The sequence below is a fragment of the Pseudophryne corroboree genome, chromosome 8, assembly GCF_028390025.1.
Source record: "Pseudophryne corroboree isolate aPseCor3 chromosome 8, aPseCor3.hap2, whole genome shotgun sequence".
Lineage (NCBI taxonomy): Eukaryota > Metazoa > Chordata > Amphibia > Anura > Myobatrachidae > Pseudophryne > Pseudophryne corroboree.
Genome location: NC_086451.1, coordinates 110,632,986 through 110,651,249, shown reverse-complemented (window position 1 = coordinate 110,651,249; position 18,264 = coordinate 110,632,986). Strand labels below are relative to the sequence as shown.

Below are 18,264 nucleotides of genomic sequence, written 5' to 3'. Positions count from 1 at the left end.
AGCTGAGTAGCCGGCTGTCTCATGTCAACCACTGTCTTTTATACAGAGCTGACACTGTCACGTAATTCCTTCCAACAGTTCATCCACTCAGGTGTCGACCCCCTAGGGGGTGACATCACTATTACAGGCAATCTGCTCCGTCTCCACATCATTTTTCTCCTCATACATGTCGACACAAAAGTACCGACATACAGCACACACACAGGGAATGCTCTGATAGAGGACAGGACCCCACTAGCCCTTTGGGGAGACAGAGGGAGAGTTTGCCAGCACACACCAGAGCGCTATATATATACAGGGATAACCTTATATAAGTGTTTTTCCCCTTATAGCTGCTGTATAGTTAATACTGCGCCTAATTAGTGCCCCCCTCTCTTTTTTTAACCCTTTCTGTAGTGTAGTGACTGCAGGGGAGAGACAGGGAGCTTCCCTCCAACGGAGCTGTGAGGGAAAATGGCGCCAGTGTGCTGAGGAGATAGGCTCCGCCCCTTTTTCGCGGACTTTTCTCCTGCTTTTTTATGGATTCTGGCAGGGGTTAAATGCATCCATATAGCCCAGGAGCTATATGTGATGCATTTTTTTGCCATCCAAGGTGTTTTTATTGCGTCTCAGGGCGCCCCCCCCCCAGCGCCCTGCACCCTCAGTGACCGAAGTGTGAAGTGTGCTGAGAGCAATGGCGCACAGCTGCAGTGCTGTGCGCTACCTTGTTGAAGACAGGACGTCTTCTGCCGCCGATTTTCCGGACCTCTTCTGCCTTCTGGCTCTGTAAGGGGGCCGGCGGCGCGGCTCCGGGACCCATCCAAGCTGGGCCTGTGATCGTCCCTCTGGAGCTAATGTCCAGTAGCCTAAGAAGCCCAATCCACTCTGCACGCAGGTGAGTTCGCTTCTTCTCCCCTTAGTCCCTCGATGCAGCGAGCCTGTTGCCAGCAGGTCTCACTGAAAATAAAAAACCTAATCTAAAACTTTCACTAAGAAGCTCAGGAGAGCCCCTAGTGTGCACCCTTCTCGTTCGGGCACAGAGATCTAACTGAGGCTTGGAGGAGGGTCATAGGGGGAGGAGCCAGTGCACACCAGATAGTCCTAAAGCTTTCTTTAGATGTGCCCAGTCTCCTGCGGAGCCGCTATTCCCCATGGTCCTTACGGAGTCCCCAGCATCCACTTAGGACGTTAGAGAAATCATGTTATCCTCAGTTCCATTTGCGGTATTATGCAGCGTGTTGCTATAGGAACGGCGACGTCCGCCCGCACTTCCGGCCCACTTCCGGCGGAAATGACATGCGTTCCACAAGGTGTGGAACGCACGCCATAAGAAAGTAGCTTTTTAGGTCTTTATACCCATCAAACAGAATATTAGGGTCATTATTCATCCTTCTATTTCACATGGGAATTACCCCATATGGAAAAAGCCCGTACAAGAACTACACACAGATTTTTAATTTGGTCGTTTGACCCGGCCCCTTAATGGATGTCACCATGCTGCAGGGTATTTAAACCCACATAGCACACCACCCAGTTACACCTTGACAAAGACTTTTTAGTTGAAACGCGTTGGTGGTAAAGGAGGCACGCCCCGATACCCAGGAGATCAGTACTTAGGAGTGTGGAAATCCGGATTTACCGCACCCCAGGTCTGTTTTTTTCACAACTACCTCCCAGTATTTGGATGTGTTCCTCCATTGCATACATGGTGAATTATGTTTTAAAAACTTTTTTGATGTTTTAAAACCGTTTTCTACAATAAATGGACATATTATCATAAAACCTTCTTCTATGTGGGTTTTATGTACCTGGTGGCCCCGATGAGAGTTTGGTAGAGAAGAGGCAGGAAACCACTCTCGAAACAATTACTTAATTGCAGCGTCCTTCCAGTCCACTGCCCCCACGCTGTTGAAGGAGGCGAGGTACTCCTCCCTGACTTTCTTGGCCTTTGCATTGGCAGCTTGTGTGGTGTGTCCTACAGGCGTTTCAACACCAGGCCACCTGGTAGAGTCAGGATCACGTGGTGTGTCTATTGGTGGTGCTGTAGGTGGTGGCCTTGTGGGTATTTTTTTGCACCTAAAATAATTGTGCAAGGCGCAACAGCCAAACACCACCCCATCTTCTACAAAGACAACATTCAGCCCCTGCTTGCACTCCCTTGCTTTAGGCAGATGTAGCTTCTGTGTGAGGAGCCGCTGATAGAAGCCGGTGTCTTTTAATGAACCCCCATCAGAGGCTCTCCCATTTTTGCCAACATTTATGAAAATAAATAAATTCATAGTTGGCATTTACAATTGCCATGAGGACAAAGCTAAAAAAAGCCCTTATAGTTTTAGTAAACGGAGCCACTCTTTGAAGGTGTGATGCGTACGTGCTTCCCGTCAATTGCTCCGCCGCAACTGGGGAAATGCCACCGCTTTTCTAAATCCTCAGCAATGACTCCACTCCTTGGCAGCCGTAGGAAACGAAAAAATGTAAATAAAAAAACAATTGTAAAAATTTCCAAATGTAAATATACATTTTCAGATCACTCACAGTTCATACAGAGGCATGTTGGCATCATCTCATCAGATGGGAGCCCGTCACACGTGCTAGCCATGCTCGTATCCCAACATCCTGATGGTAAATTTACTATGAAAGGAGCACTAATTAATGCCCTCATTCCGAGTTGTTCGCTCGTTGCCGAATTTCGCTATATTGCGATTAGTCGCTTACTGCGCATGCGCAATGTCTGCAGAGCGCATGCGCTTAGTTATTTTACTCAAAAGTAAGGTATTTTACTCACGGCATTACGAGGAATTTTCTTCGTTCTGGTGATCGGAGTGTGATTGACAGGAAGTGGGTGTTTCTGGGCGGAAACTGGCCGTTTTATGGGTGTGTGTGAAAAAACGCTGCCGTTTCTGGGAAAAACGCGGGAGTGGCTGTAGAAACGGGGGAGTGCCTGGGCGAACGCTGGGTGTGTTTGTGACGTCAAACCAGGAATGAAACTGACTGAACTGATCGCAGTGGCAGAGTAAGTGTCGAGCTACTCGGAAACTGCTAAGAAATTTGTATTCGCAATTTTGCGAATCTTTCGTTCGCAATTCTGCTAGGCTAAGATACACTCCCAGAGGGCGGCGGCTTAGCGTGTGCAATGCTGCTAAAAGCAGCTAGCGAGCGAACAACTCGGAATGAGGGCCTAAGATGGGCTGTCCGTAGCAACCAAACTGATTCCAGGTATTATCTTCTACAAAGTGTTTAAAAATTGAGAAGTAGAATCTGATTATTTGCAAAGGGCAACAATCCATCTAAAAACATCTCTCAACTTAGTAAATGAACCTGGAGAGAGAATATAATATGTGGAGCACTTAATATCCGCTGCGTGGGGAGTACAGTGAGATCTTCTTTTGCATTTGTCCTGCAGCTGTCATTTCAGTGGGCAGCATCCCGCAAAAGGAATTAGGACTGCTGGGATCCAGGCTAATGGAAATACAATACCAACCCCATACCGATATGGGCCAAAACATGTGATGAGAAGTACTATGCAGTGGAAAGTGTGGAGAAGTGAGCAAGTGGTGAGTTTGGCCATGGCAACCACTCATATGGGAGGTTTTTAAATTCTCAAATGCATACTATATTACATTATATAGCAGATAATTGTATGCCATTGGTAACCTCTCCACTAGCTTACTTCTCCACACTTTACACAATTTATTACATGACCCCCATAGGTGCCTAGCCGGTGGTATGGATCCTGGCAGCCCGATTTTGGTCACGAATTACAGATGCCAAAATGGCAGCACGGAACAGATTAGATGCCCATGCACATTGCGCCTTTATGCCGACTGGGATGCCTGCATCAGCATGATGGCCACTGGGACCCCAAATGCCAGACACATGGCAGGAGGTAGCTAAAATACAGATTGTCTGTAACCAGCAGAATTTCACACCCCACAAACAATAATAAGAATTTACTTACCGATAATTCTATTTCTCATAGTCCGTAGTGGATGCTGGGGACTCCGTAAGGACCATGGGGAATAGCGGCTCCGCAGGAGACTGGGCACATCTAAAGAAAGCTTTAGGACTATCTGGTGTGCACTGGCTCCTCCCCCTATGACCCTCCTCCAAGCCTCAGTTAGGATACTGTGCCCGGACGAGCGTACACAATAAGGAAGGATTTTGAATCCCGGGTAAGACTCATACCAGCCACACCAATCACACCGTACAACCTGTGATCTGAACCCAGTTAACAGCATGATAATAGAGGAGCCTCTGAAAAGATGGCTCACAACAATAATAACCCGATTTTTGTAACAATAACTATGTACAAGTATTGCAGACAATCCGCACTTGGGATGGGCGCCCAGCATCCACTACGGACTATGAGAAATAGAATTATCGGTAAGTAAATTCTTATTTTCTCTAACGTCCTAAGTGGATGCTGGGGACTCCGTAAGGACCATGGGGATTATACCAAAGCTCCCAAACGGGCGGGAGAGTGCGGATGACTCTGCAGCACCAAATGAGAGAACTCCAGGTCCTCCTCAGCCAGGATATCAATTTTGTAGAATTTTACAAACGTATTTGCTCCTGACCAAGTAGCTGCTCGGCAAAGTTGTAAAGCCGAGACTCCTCGGGCAGCCGCCCAAGATGAGCCCACCTTCCTTGTGGAGTGGGCATTTACAGATTTTTGGCTGTGGCAGGCCTGCCACAGAATGTGCAAGCTGAATTGTACTACAAATCCAACGAGCAATAGTCTGCTTAGAAGCAGGAGCACCCAGCTTGTTGGGTGCACACAGGATAAACAGCGAGTCAGATTTCCTGACTCCAGCCGTCCTGGAAACATATTTTCAGGGCACTGACAACGTCTAGCAACTTGGAGGCCTCCAAGTCCCTAGTAGCCGCAGGCACCACCAATAGGTTGGTTCAGGTGAGACGCTGAAACCACCTTGGGGAGAAACTGAGGATGAGTCCTCAATTCCGCCCTGTCCGAATGGAAAATCAGATAAGGGCTTTTTCAGGATAAAGCCGCCAATTCTGACACGCGCCTGGCCCAGGCCAGGGCCAACAGCATGACCACTTTCCATGTGAGATATTTTAACTCCACAGATTTAAGTGGTTCAAACCAATGTGACTTTTGGAACCCAAAACTACATTGAGATCCCAAAGTGCCACTGGAGGCACAAAAGGAGGCTGTATATGCAGTACCCCTTTTACAAACGTCTGAACTTCAGGGACTGAAGCTAGTTCTTTTTGGAAGAAAATTGACAGGGCCGAAATTTGAACCTTAATGGACCCCAATTTCAGGCCCATAGACACTCCTGTTTGCAGGAAATGTAGGAATCGACCCAGTTGAATTTCCTCCGTCGGGCCTTACTGGCCTCGCACCACGCAACATATTTTCGCCAATTGCGGTGATAATGTTTTTGCGGTTACATCCTTCCTGGCTTTGATCAGGATAGGGATGACTTCATCCGGAATGCCTTTTTTCCTTCAGGATCCGGCGTTCAACCGCCATGCCGTCAAACGCATCCGCGGTATCAATCTCAGTACCTTGGGTATGAGAGGCAGAGGAGGGAACACATACCCTGACTGGTACACCCACGGTGTTACCAGAGCGTCTACAGCTTATTGCCTGAGGGTCCCTGGACCTGGCGCAATACCTGTCGAGTTTTTAATCATGTGGAAGACTTCTGGGTGAAGTCCCCACTCTCCCGGGTGGAGGTCGTGCTGAGGAAGTCTGCTTCCCAGTTGTCCACTCCCGGAATGAATACTGCTGACAGTGCTATCACATGATTTTCCGCCAAGCGAAGAATCCTTGCTGCTTCTGCCATTGCCCTCCTGCTTCTTGTGCCACCCTGTCTGTTTACGTGGGTGACTGCCGTGATGTTGTCCGACTGGATCAACACCGGCTGACCTTGAAGCAGAGGTCTTGCTAAGCTTAGAGCATTGTAAATGTCCCTTAGCTTCAGGATATTTATGTGAAGTGATGTCTCCAGGCTTGACCATAAGCCCTGGATATTCCTTCCCTGTGTGACTGCTCCCCAGCCTCGCAGGCTGGCATCAGTGGTCACCAGGACCCAGTCCTGAATGCCTAATCTGCGGCCCTCTAGAAGATGAGCACTCTGCAACCACCACAGGAGGGACACCCTTGTCCTTGGTGACAGGGTTATCCGCTGATGCATCTGAAGATGCGATCCGGACCATTTGTCCAGCAGGTCCCACTGGAAAGTTCTTGCGTGGAATCTGCCGAATGGGATTGCTTCGTAGGAAGCCACCATTTTACCCAGAACCCTTGTGCATTGATGCACTGAGACTTGGCTCGGTTTTAAGAGGTTCCTGACTAGCTCGGATAACTCCCTGGCTTTCTCCTCCGGGAGAAACACCTTTTTCTGGACTGTGTCCAGGATCATCCCTAGGAACAGAAGACACGTCGTCGGAACTAGAGATGAGCGGGTTCGGTTTCTCTGAATCCGAACCCGCCAGAACTTCATGTTTTTTTTCACGAGTCCGAGCGACTCGGATCTTCCCGCCTTGCTCGGTTAACCCGAGCGCGCCCGAACGTCATCATGACGCTGTCGGATTCTCGCGAGGCTCGGATTCTATCGCGAGACTCGGATTCTATATAAGGAGCCGCGCGTCGCCGCCATTTTCACACGTGCATTGAGATTGATAGGGAGAGGACGTGGCTGGCGTCCTCTCCGTTTAGACACTTGATTTACTAATTTTGGGGAGCATTAGGAGTACTCAGTAGTGTACAGTGCAGAGTTTTGCTGATAGTGACCAGTGACCACCACTTTTATTTATAATTCGTTCTCTGCCTGAAAAAAGCGATACACAGCACACAGTGACTCAGTCACATACATACCATATCTGTGTGCACTGCTCAGGCTCAGGCCAGTGTGCTGCATCATCTATATATATTATATATCTGTCTGACTGCTCATCTCACACAGCTTATAATTGTGGGGGAGACTGGGGAGCACTACTGCAGTGCCAGTTATAGGTTATAGCAGGAGCCAGGAGTACATAATATTATATTAAAATTAAACAGTGCACACTTTTGCTGCAGGAGTGCCACTGCCAGTGTGACTAGTGACCAGTGACCTGACCACCAGTATATAATATTAGTAGTATACTATCTCTTTATCAACCAGTCTATATTAGCAGCAGACACAGTACAGTGCGGTAGTTCACGGCTGTGGCTACCTCTGTGTCGGCACTCGGCAGCCCGTCCTTAATTGTATATACCAGTGACCTAACCGTGGTTTTTTTTTCTTTCTTTATACATACATACTAGTTACGAGTATACTATCTCTTTATCAACCAGTCTATATATTAGCAGCAGACACAGTACAGTGCGGTAGTTCACGGCTGTGGCTACCTCTGTGTCGGCACTCGGCAGCCCGTCCATAATTGTATATACCAGTGACCTAACCGTGGTTTTTTTTTCTTTCTTTATACATACATACTAGTTACGAGTATACTATCTCTTTATCAACCAGTCTATATATTAGCAGCAGACACAGTACAGTGCGGTAGTTCACGGCTGTGGCTACCTCTGTGTCGGCACTCGGCAGCCCGTCCATAATTGTATATACCAGTGACCTAACCGTGGTTTTTTTTTCTTTCTTTATACATACATACTAGTTACGAGTATACTATCTCTTTATCAACCAGTCTATATATTAGCAGCAGACACAGTACAGTGCGGTAGTTCACGGCTGTGGCTACCTCTGTGTCGGCACTCGGCAGCCCGTCCATAATTGTATATACCACCTAACCGTGGTTTTTTTTTCTTTCTTTATACATACATACTAGTTACGAGTATACTATCTCTTTATCAACCAGTCTATATATTAGCAGCAGACACAGTACAGTGCGGTAGTTCACGGCTGTGGCTACCTCTGTGTCGGCACTCCGCAGCCCGTCCATAATTGTATATACCAGTGACCTAACCGTGGTTTTTTTTTCTTTCTTTATACATACATACTAGTTACGAGTATACTATCTCTTTATCAACCAGTCTATATATTAGCAGCAGACACAGTACAGTGCGGTAGTTCACGGCTGTGGCTACCTCTGTGTCGGCACTCGGCAGCCCGTCCATAATTGTATATACCAGTGACCTAACCGTGGTTTTTTTTTTCTTTCTTTATACATACATACTAGTTACGAGTATACTATCTCTTTATCAACCAGTCTATATATTAGCAGCAGACACAGTACAGTGCGGTAGTTCACGGCTGTGGCTACCTCTGTGTCGGCACTCGGCAGCCCGTCCATAATTGTATATACCAGTGACCTAACCGTGGTTTTTTTTTCTTTCTTTATACATACATACTAGTTACGAGTATACTATCTCTTTATCAACCAGTCTATATATTAGCAGCAGACACAGTACAGTGCGGTAGTTCACGGCTGTGGCTACCTCTGTGTCGGCACTCGGCAGCCCGTCCATAATTGTATATACCAGTGACCTAACCGTGGTTTTTTTTTCTTTCTTTATACATACATACTAGTTACGAGTATACTATCTCTTTATCAACCAGTCTATATATTAGCAGCAGACACAGTACAGTGCGGTAGTTCACGGCTGTGGCTACCTCTGTGTCGGCACTCGGCAGCCCGTCCATAATTGTATATACCAGTGACCTAACCGTGGTTTTTTTTTCTTTCTTTATACATACATACTAGTTACGAGTATACTATCTCTTTATCAACCAGTCTATATATTAGCAGCAGACACAGTACAGTGCGGTAGTTCACGGCTGTGGCTACCTCTGTGTCGGCACTCGGCAGCCCGTCCATAATTGTATATACCACCTAACCGTGGTTTTTTTTTCTTTCTTTATACATACATACTAGTTACGAGTATACTATCTCTTTATCAACCAGTCTATATATTAGCAGCAGACACAGTACAGTGCGGTAGTTCACGGCTGTGGCTACCTCTGTGTCGGCACTCGGCAGCCCGTCCATAATTGTATATACCACCTAACCGTGGTTTTTTTTTCTTTCTTTATACATACATACTAGTTACGAGTATACTATCTCTTTATCAACCAGTCTATATATTAGCAGCAGACACAGTACAGTGCGGTAGTTCACGGCTGTGGCTACCTCTGTGTCGGCACTCGGCAGCCCGTCCATAATTGTATATACCACCTAACCGTGGTTTTTTTTTCTTTCTTTATACATACATACTAGTTACGAGTATACTATCTCTTTATCAACCAGTCTATATATTAGCAGCAGACACAGTACAGTGCGGTAGTTCACGGCTGTGGCTACCTCTGTGTCGGCACTCGGCAGCCCGTCCATAATTGTATATACCAGTGACCTAACCGTGGTTTTTTTTTCTTTCTTTATACATACATACTAGTTACGAGTATACTATCTCTTTATCAACCAGTCTATATATTAGCAGCAGACACAGTACAGTGCGGTAGTTCACGGCTGTGGCTACCTCTGTGTCGGCACTCGGCAGCCCGTCCATAATTGTATATACCACCTAACCGTGGTTTTTTTTTCTTTCTTTATACATACATACTAGTTACGAGTATACTATCTCTTTATCAACCAGTCTATATATTAGCAGCAGACACAGTACAGTGCGGTAGTTCACGGCTGTGGCTACCTCTGTGTCGGCACTCGGCAGCCCGTCCATAATTGTATACTAGTATCCAATCCATCCATCTCCATTGTTTACCTGAGGTGCCTTTTAGTTGTGCCTATTAAAATATGGAGAACAAAAATGTTGAGGTTCCAAAATTAGGGAAAGATCAAGATCCACTTCCACCTCGTGCTGAAGCTGCTGCCACTAGTCATGGCCGAGACGATGAAATGCCAGCAACGTCGTCTGCCAAGGCCGATGCCCAATGGCATAGTACAGAGCATGTCAAAACCAAAACACCAAATATCAGTAAAAAAAGGACTCCAAAACCTAAAATAAAATTGTCGGAGGAGAAGCGTAAACTTGCCAATATGCCATTTACCACACGGAGTGGCAAGGAACGGCTGAGGCCCTGGCCTATGTTCATGGCTAGTGGTTCAGCTTCACATGAGGATGGAAGCACTCAGCCTCTCGCTAGAAAACTGAAAAGACTCAAGCTGGCAAAAGCACCGCAAAGAACTGTGCGTTCTTTGAAATCCCAAATCCACAAGGAGAGTCCAATTGTGTCGGTTGCGATGCCTGACCTTCCCAACACTGGACGTGAAGAGCATGCGCCTTCCACCATTTGCACGCCCCCTGCAAGTGCTGGAAGGAGCACCCGCAGTCCAGTTCCTGATAGTCAGATTGAAGATGTCAGTGTTGAAGTACACCAGGATGAGGAGGATATGGGTGTTGCTGGCGCTGGGGAGGAAATTGACCAGGAGGATTCTGATGGTGAGGTGGTTTGTTTAAGTCAGGCACCCGGGGAGACACCTGTTGTCCGTGGGAGGAATATGGCCGTTGACATGCCAGGTGAAAATACCAAAAAAATCAGCTCTTCGGTGTGGAGGTATTTCTCCAGAAATGCGGACAACAGGTGTCAAGCCGTGTGTTCCCTTTGTCAAGCTGTAATAAGTAGGGGTAAGGACGTTAACCACCTCGGAACATCCTCCCTTATACGTCACCTGCAGCGCATTCATAATAAGTCAGTGACAAGTTCAAAAACTTTGGGTGACAGCGGAAGCAGTCCACTGACCAGTAAATCCCTTCCTCTTGTAACCAAGCTCACGCAAACCACCCCACCAACTCCCTCAGTGTCAATTTCCTCCTTCCCCAGGAATGCCAATAGTCCTGCAGGCCATGTCACTGGCAAGTCTGACGAGTCCTCTCCTGCCTGGGATTCCTCCGATGCATCCTTGCGTGTAACGCCTACTGCTGCTGGCGCTGCTGTTGTTGCCGCTGGGAGTCGATGGTCATCCCAGAGGGGAAGTCGTAAGCCCACTTGTACTACTTCCAGTAAGCAATTGACTGTTCAACAGTCCTTTGCGAGGAAGATGAAATATCACAGCAGTCATCCTACTGCAAAGCGGATAACTGAGTCCTTGACAACTATGTTGGTGTTAGACGTGCGTCCGGTATCCGCCGTTAGTTCACAGGGAACTAGACAATTTATTGAGGCAGTGTGCCCCCGTTACCAAATACCATCTAGGTTCCACTTCTCTAGGCAGGCGATACCGAGAATGTACACGGACGTCAGAAAAAGACTCACCAGTCTCCTAAAAAATGCAGTTGTACCCAATGTCCACTTAACCACGGACATGTGGACAAGTGGAGCAGGGCAGGGTCAGGACTATATGACTGTGACAGCCCACTGGGTAGATGTATGGACTCCCGCCGCAAGAACAGCAGCGGCGGCACCAGTAGCAGCATCTCGCAAACGCCAACTCTTTCCTAGGCAGGCTACGCTTTGTATCACCGCTTTCCAGAATACGCACACAGCTGAAAACCTCTTACGGCAACTGAGGAAGATCATCGCGGAATGGCTTACCCCAATTGGACTCTCCTGTGGATTTGTGGCATCGGACAACGCCAGCAATATTGTGCGTGCATTAAATATGTGCAAATTCCAGCACGTCCCATGTTTTGCACATACCTTGAATTTGGTGGTGCAGAATTTTTTAAAAAACGACAGGGGCGTGCAAGAGATGCTGTCGGTGGCCAGAAAAATTGCGGGACACTTTCGGCGTACAGGCACCACGTACAGAAGACTGGAGCACCACCAAAAACTACTGAACCTGCCCTGCCATCATCTGAAGCAAGAAGTGGTAACGAGGTGGAATTCAACCCTCTATATGCTTCAGAGGTTGGAGGAGCAGCAAAAGGCCATTCAAGCCTATACAATTGAGCACGATATAGGAGATGGAATGCACCTGTCTCAAGTGCAGTGGAGAATGATTTCAACGTTGTGCAAGGTTCTGATGCCCTTTGAACTTGCCACACGTGAAGTCAGTTCAGACACTGCCAGCCTGAGTCAGGTCATTCCCCTCATCAGGCTTTTGCAGAAGAAGCTGGAGGCATTGAAGAAGGAGCTAAAAGGGAGCGATTCCGCTAGGCATGTGGGACTTGTGGATGCAGCCCTTAATTCGCTTAACAAGGATTCACGGGTGGTCAATCTGTTGAAATCAGAGCACTACATTTTGGCCACCGTGCTCGATCCTAGATTTAAAGCCTACCTTGGATCTCTCTTTCCGGCAGACACAGGTCTGCTGGGGTTGAAAGACCTGCTGGTGACAAAATTGTCAAGTCAAGCGGAACGCGACCTGTCAACATCTCCTCCTTCACATTCTCCCGCAACTGGGGGTGCGAGGAAAAGGCTCAGAATTCCGAGCCCACCCGCTGGCGGTGATGCAGGGCAGTCTGGAGCGACTGCTGATGCTGACATCTGGTCCGGACTGAAGGACCTGACAACGATTACGGACATGTCGTCTACTGTCACTGCATATGATTCTCTCAACATTGATAGAATGGTGGAGGATTATATGAGTGACCGCATCCAAGTAGGCACGTCACACAGTCCGTACTTATACTGGCAGGAAAAAGAGGCAATTTGGAGGCCCTTGCACAAACTGGCTTTATTCTACCTAAGTTGCCCTCCCACAAGTGTGTACTCCGAAAGAGTGTTTAGTGCCGCCGCTCACCTTGTCAGCAATCGGCGTACGAGGTTACATCCAGAAAATGTGGAGAAGATGATGTTCATTAAAATGAATTATAATCAATTCCTCCGCGGAGACATTGACCAGCAGCAATTGCCTCCACAAAGTACACAGGGAGCTGAGATGGTGGATTCCAGTGGGGACGAATTGATAATCTGTGAGGAGGGGGATGTACACGGTGATATATCGGAGGGTGAAGATGAGGTGGACATCTTGCCTCTGTAGAGCCAGTTTGTGCAAGGAGAGATTAATTGCTTCTTTTTTGGGGGGGGTCCAAACCAACCCGTCATATCAGTCACAGTCGTGTGGCAGACCCTGTCACTGAAATGATGGGTTGGTTAAAGTGTGCATGTCCTGTTTTGTTTATACAACATAAGGGTGGGTGGGAGGGCCCAAGGATAATTCCATCTTGCACCTCTTTTTTCTTTTCTTTTTCTTTGCATCATGTGCTGATTGGGGAGGGTTTTTTGGAAGGGACATCCTGCGTGACACTGCAGTGCCACTCCTAGATGGGCCCGGTGTTTGTGTCGGCCACTAGGGTCGCTAATCTTACTCACACAGCTACCTCATTGCGCCTCTTTTTTTCTTTGCGTCATGTGCTGTTTGGGGAGGGTTTTTTGGAAGGGACATCCTGCGTGACACTGCAGTGCCACTCCTAGATGTGCCCGGTGTTTGTGTCGGCCACTAGGGTCGCTAATCTTACTCACACAGCTACCTCATTGCGCCTCTTTTTTTCTTTGCGTCATGTGCTGTTTGGGGAGGGTTTTTTGGAAGGGACATCCTGCGTGACACTGCAGTGCCACTCCTAGATGGGCCCGGTGTTTGTGTCGGCCACTAGGGTCGCTAATCTTACTCACACAGTCAGCTACCTCATTGCGCCTCTTTTTTTCTTTGCGTCATGTGCTGTTTGGGGAGGGTTTTTTGGAAGGGCCATCCTGCGTGACACTGCAGTGCCACTCCTAGATGGGCCCGGTGTTTGTGTCGGCCACTAGGGTCGCTAATCTTACTCACACAGCTACCTCATTGCGCCTCTTTTTTTCTTTGCGTCATGTGCTGTTTGGGGAGGGTTTTTTGGAAGGGCCATCCTGCGTGACACTGCAGTGCCACTCCTAGATGGGCCCGGTGTTTGTGTCGGCCACTAGGGTCGCTAATCTTACTCACACAGCTACACAGCTACCTCATTGCGCCTCTTTTTTTCTTTGCGTCATGTGCTGTTTGGGGAGGGTTTTTTGGAAGGGATATCCTGCGTGACACTGCAGTGCCACTCCTAGATGGGCCCGGTGTTTGTGTCGGCCACTAGGGTCGCTTATCTTACTCACACAGCGACCTCGGTGCAAATTTTAGGACTAAAAATAATATTGTGAGGTGTGAGGTATTCAGAATAGACTGAAAATGAGTGTAAATTATGGTTTTTGAGGTTAATAATACTTTGGGATCAAAATGACCCCCAAATTCTATGATTTAAGCTGTTTTTTAGTGTTTTTGGAAAAAAACACCCGAATCCAAAACACACCCGAATCCGACAAAAATAATTCGGTGAGGTTTTGCCAAAACGCGTTCGAACCCAAAACACGGCCGCGGAACCGAACCCAAAACCAAAACACAAAACCCGAAAAATTTCAGGCGCTCATCTCTAGTCGGAACCAGGTGCGATTTTGGAATATTGAGAATCCAATCGTGCTGCCGCAACACTACCTGAGATAGTGCTACACCGACCTCCAACTGTTCCCTGGATCTTACCCTTATCAGGGAATTGTCCAAGGAAGGGATAACTAAAATTCACTTCCTTCGAAGGAATATCATCATTTCGGCCATTACCTTGGTAAAGACCCGGGGTGCCGTGTACCATCCATCTGGCAGCGTCTGAACTGATAGTGACAGTTCTGTACCATAAACCTGAGGTACCCTTGGTGAGAAGGGTAAATTTTGACATGAAGGTAAGCATCCTTGATGTCCCGAGACATCATGTAGTCCCCTTCTTCCAGGTTCGCAATCACTGCTCTGAGTGACTCAATCTTGAATTTGAACCTCTGTACGTAAGTGTTCAAAGATTTTAGATTTAGAATCGGTCTCACCGAGCCGTCCGGCTTCGGTACCACAACAGTGTGGAATAATACCCCGTTCCCTGTTGCAGGAGGGGTATCTTGATTATCACCTGCTGGGAATACAGCTTGTGAATGGCTTCCAAAACTGTCTCCCTGTCAGAAGGAGACATCGGTAAAGCCGACTTTAGGAAACGGCGAGGGGGAGACGTCTCGAATTCTAATTTGTACCCCTGAGATATCACCTGAAGGATCCAGGGGTCTACTTGCGAGTGAGCCCACTGCGCGCTGAAATTCATTGAGACGGGCCCCCCACCGTGCCTGATTCTGCTTGTAAAGCCCCAGCGTATACTGAGTGCTTGGCAGAGGCGGGAGAGGGTTTCTGTTCCTGGGAACTGGCTGATTTCTGCAGCCTTTTTCCTCTCCCTCTGTCACGGGGCAGAAATGAGGAACCTTTTGCCCGCTTGTCCACGAAAAGACTGCGCCTGATAATACGGCGTCTTCTCATGTTGAGAGGCGACCTGGGGTACAAACGTGGAATTCCCAGCTGTTGCCGTGGCCACCAGGTCTGAAAGACCGACCCCAAATAACTCCTCCCTTAATAAAGCAATACTTCCAAATGCCGTTTGGAATACGCATCACCTGACCACTGACGTGTCCATAACCCTCTACTGGTAGAAATGGACAACGCGCTTAGACTTGATGCCAGTCGGCAAATATTCCGCTGTGCATCACGCATATATAAAAATGCATCTTTTAAATGCTCTATAGGCAAAAATATACTGTCCCTATCTAGGGTATCAATATTTTCAGTCAGGGAATCCGACCACGCCAACCCAGCACTGCACATCCAGGCTGAGGCGATTGCTGGTCGCAGTATAACACCAGTATGTGTGTAAATACCTTTTAGGATACCCTCCTGCTTTCTATCAGCAGGATCCTTAAGGGCGGCCATCTCAGGCGAAGGTAGAGCCCTTACAAGCGTGTGAGCGCTTTATCCCCCCTAGGGGGTGTTTCCCAACGCACCCTAACCTCTGGCGGGAAAGGATATAATGCCAATAACATTTTAGAAATTATCCGTTGTTATCGGGGGAAACCCACGCATCATCACACACCTCATTTAATTTCTCAGATTCAGGAAAACTACAGGTAGTTTTTCCTCACCGAACATAATACCCCTTTTTTGGTGGTACTCGTATTATCAGAAATGTGTAAAACATTTTTCATTGCCTCAATCATGTAACGTGTGGCCCTACTGGAAGTCACATTCGTCTCTTCACCGTCGACACTGGAGTCAGTATCCGTGTCGGCGTCTATATCTGCCATCTGAGGTAACGGGCGCTTTAGAGCCCCTGACGGCCTATGAGACGTCTGGACAGGCACAAGCTGAGTAGCCGGCTGTCTCATGTCAACCACTGTCTTTTATACAGAGCTGACACTGTCACGTAATTCCTTCCAACAGTTCATCCACTCAGGTGTCGACCCCCTAGGGGGTGACATCACTATTACAGGCAATCTGCTCCGTCTCCACATCATTTTTCTCCTCATACATGTCGACACAAAAGTACCGACATACAGCACACACACAGGGAATGCTCTGATAGAGGACAGGACCCCACTAGCCCTTTGGGGAGACAGAGGGAGAGTTTGCCAGCACACACCAGAGCGCTATATATATACAGGGATAACCTTATATAAGTGTTTTTCCCCTTATAGCTGCTGTATAGTTAATACTGCGCCTAATTAGTGCCCCCCTCTCTTTTTTTAACCCTTTCTGTAGTGTAGTGACTGCAGGGGAGAGACAGGGAGCTTCCCTCCAACGGAGCTGTGAGGGAAAATGGCGCCAGTGTGCTGAGGAGATAGGCTCCGCCCCTTTTTCGCGGACTTTTTTCCTGCTTTTTTATGGATTCTGGCAGGGGTTAAATGCATCCATATAGCCCAGGAGCTATATGTGATGCATTTTTTTTGCCATCCAAGGTGTTTTTATTGCGTCTCAGGGCGCCCCCCCCAGCGCCCTGCACCCTCAGTGACCGAAGTGTGAAGTGTGCTGAGAGCAATGGCGCACAGCTGCAGTGCTGTGCGCTACCTTGTTGAAGACAGGACGTCTTCTGCCACCGATTTTCCGGACCTCTTCTGCCTTCTTGCTCTGTAAGGGGGCCGGCGGCGCGGCTCTGGGACCCATCCAAGCTGGGCCTGTGATCGTCCCTCTGGAGCTAATGTCCAGTAGCCTAAGAAGCCCAATCCACTCTGCACGCAGGTGAGTTCGCTTCTTCTCCCCTTAGTCCCTCGATGCAGTGAGCCTGTTGCCAGCAGGTCTCACTGAAAATAAAAAACCTAATCTAAAACTTTCACTAAGAAGCTCAGGAGAGCCCCTAGTGTGCACCCTTCTCGTTCGGGCACAGAGATCTAACAGAGGCTTGGAGGAGGGTCATAGGGGGAGGAGCCAGTGCACACCAGATAGTCCTAAAGCTTTCTTTAGATGTGCCCAGTCTCCTGCGGAGCCGCTATTCCCCATGGTCCTTACGGAGTCCCCAGCATCCACTTAGGACGTTAGAGAAAAATCATTACACAATCAAATTACATTTCTCTGTCCTCTGTAGGGGACACTGGGGTCCAGTTTACGATGGAGTGTAGTCGTGGGTCCAGGAGCAGGTGCACTTTAAAATTCTTTAATGTGAATGTGGCTAGCTCCTCCCTGACTACGCCCCTCCCACCACTCAGTTTAGAAAAAAGTGCCTCAGTGAGCAGGTCGCAATCTGGAGGCTCCAGGAAGAATATATTTATTTTTTTATTCCATTTCATACAGAACAGGCAGACAGTTGGCCCCTGTCTATCTGCTCCGATGGAGCTACTGGGGTGACCCGTTCCCACCTCATGAGGTAGGTGCCCGGGTCCCCAGCTGCGGGACATTGGTCCCAGGGTGCCTCAACACAGTCCACTGACTGCGGTTTTGAGTCCCTGCAGCACATCATATCCGGCTAGCAGGCTGAAGATCAAGTCAGTGAGTATCTCTGCCTCCCTCCCTCCGTCTGTCTATCCTCATACACGGCCATGGAGCTTCACAGATCAGACAACAGCAGCGCGCCTTACCTTAATGAGGAGACGCGCTTACCTGGAATATTAGATCCCTCCAGGGGAGCTGTGAGCTCCAGAGCGTCTCCATGGTTACAAGGGGAGGAGCTAACAGCAGCGTGCTGTCCCTTAGTGGGGAAGACGCGCTGCGCGGGACAATGAATGATAGAGCTAGTGCTTCAGGACGGAGACTCAGCAGCCATTATAGCTTTTCAGATCCAACGATTCCTGGGCACAGGTGCCTGTCACAACACTGGACACCAGGTTTTGTGGTGGGGGAGTTGTGGAAGGGCTGTAAGGCACATATACACATAACAATATACTGACATATTGGAATCTGTTATTCCTTATATACCCATACCATAGTATAGCTATATATATTTATACTCAAATTAGCTTAAGTGTTTGCTGGTTGCTTCCTGACTATAGCACCTTATAACACAGTGGTACTGTTTAAAGGGCAGATGATTCAAGCCTGGAGAAGGCATAAGGAAGTGATAAACCAGTGATATGTGCAAGGTGATAAATGCACCAGCCAATC

The 18,264-nt window shown here is 48.0% G+C and overlaps 1 long non-coding RNA gene across 1 annotated transcript in view; it reads right to left on the bottom strand.

Moving 5' to 3' along the window:
* Window positions 1–17,823, bottom strand: part of LOC134947540 (uncharacterized) — a 38,550-nt gene extending 20,727 nt beyond the window's left edge. Inside the window, exon 1 of the long non-coding RNA XR_010182605.1 lies at window positions 17,742–17,823. This is a non-coding gene — a long non-coding RNA (uncharacterized LOC134947540). The remainder of the gene's footprint in view (window positions 1–17,741) is intronic.
* Window positions 17,824–18,264: the final 441 nt, after the last annotated feature.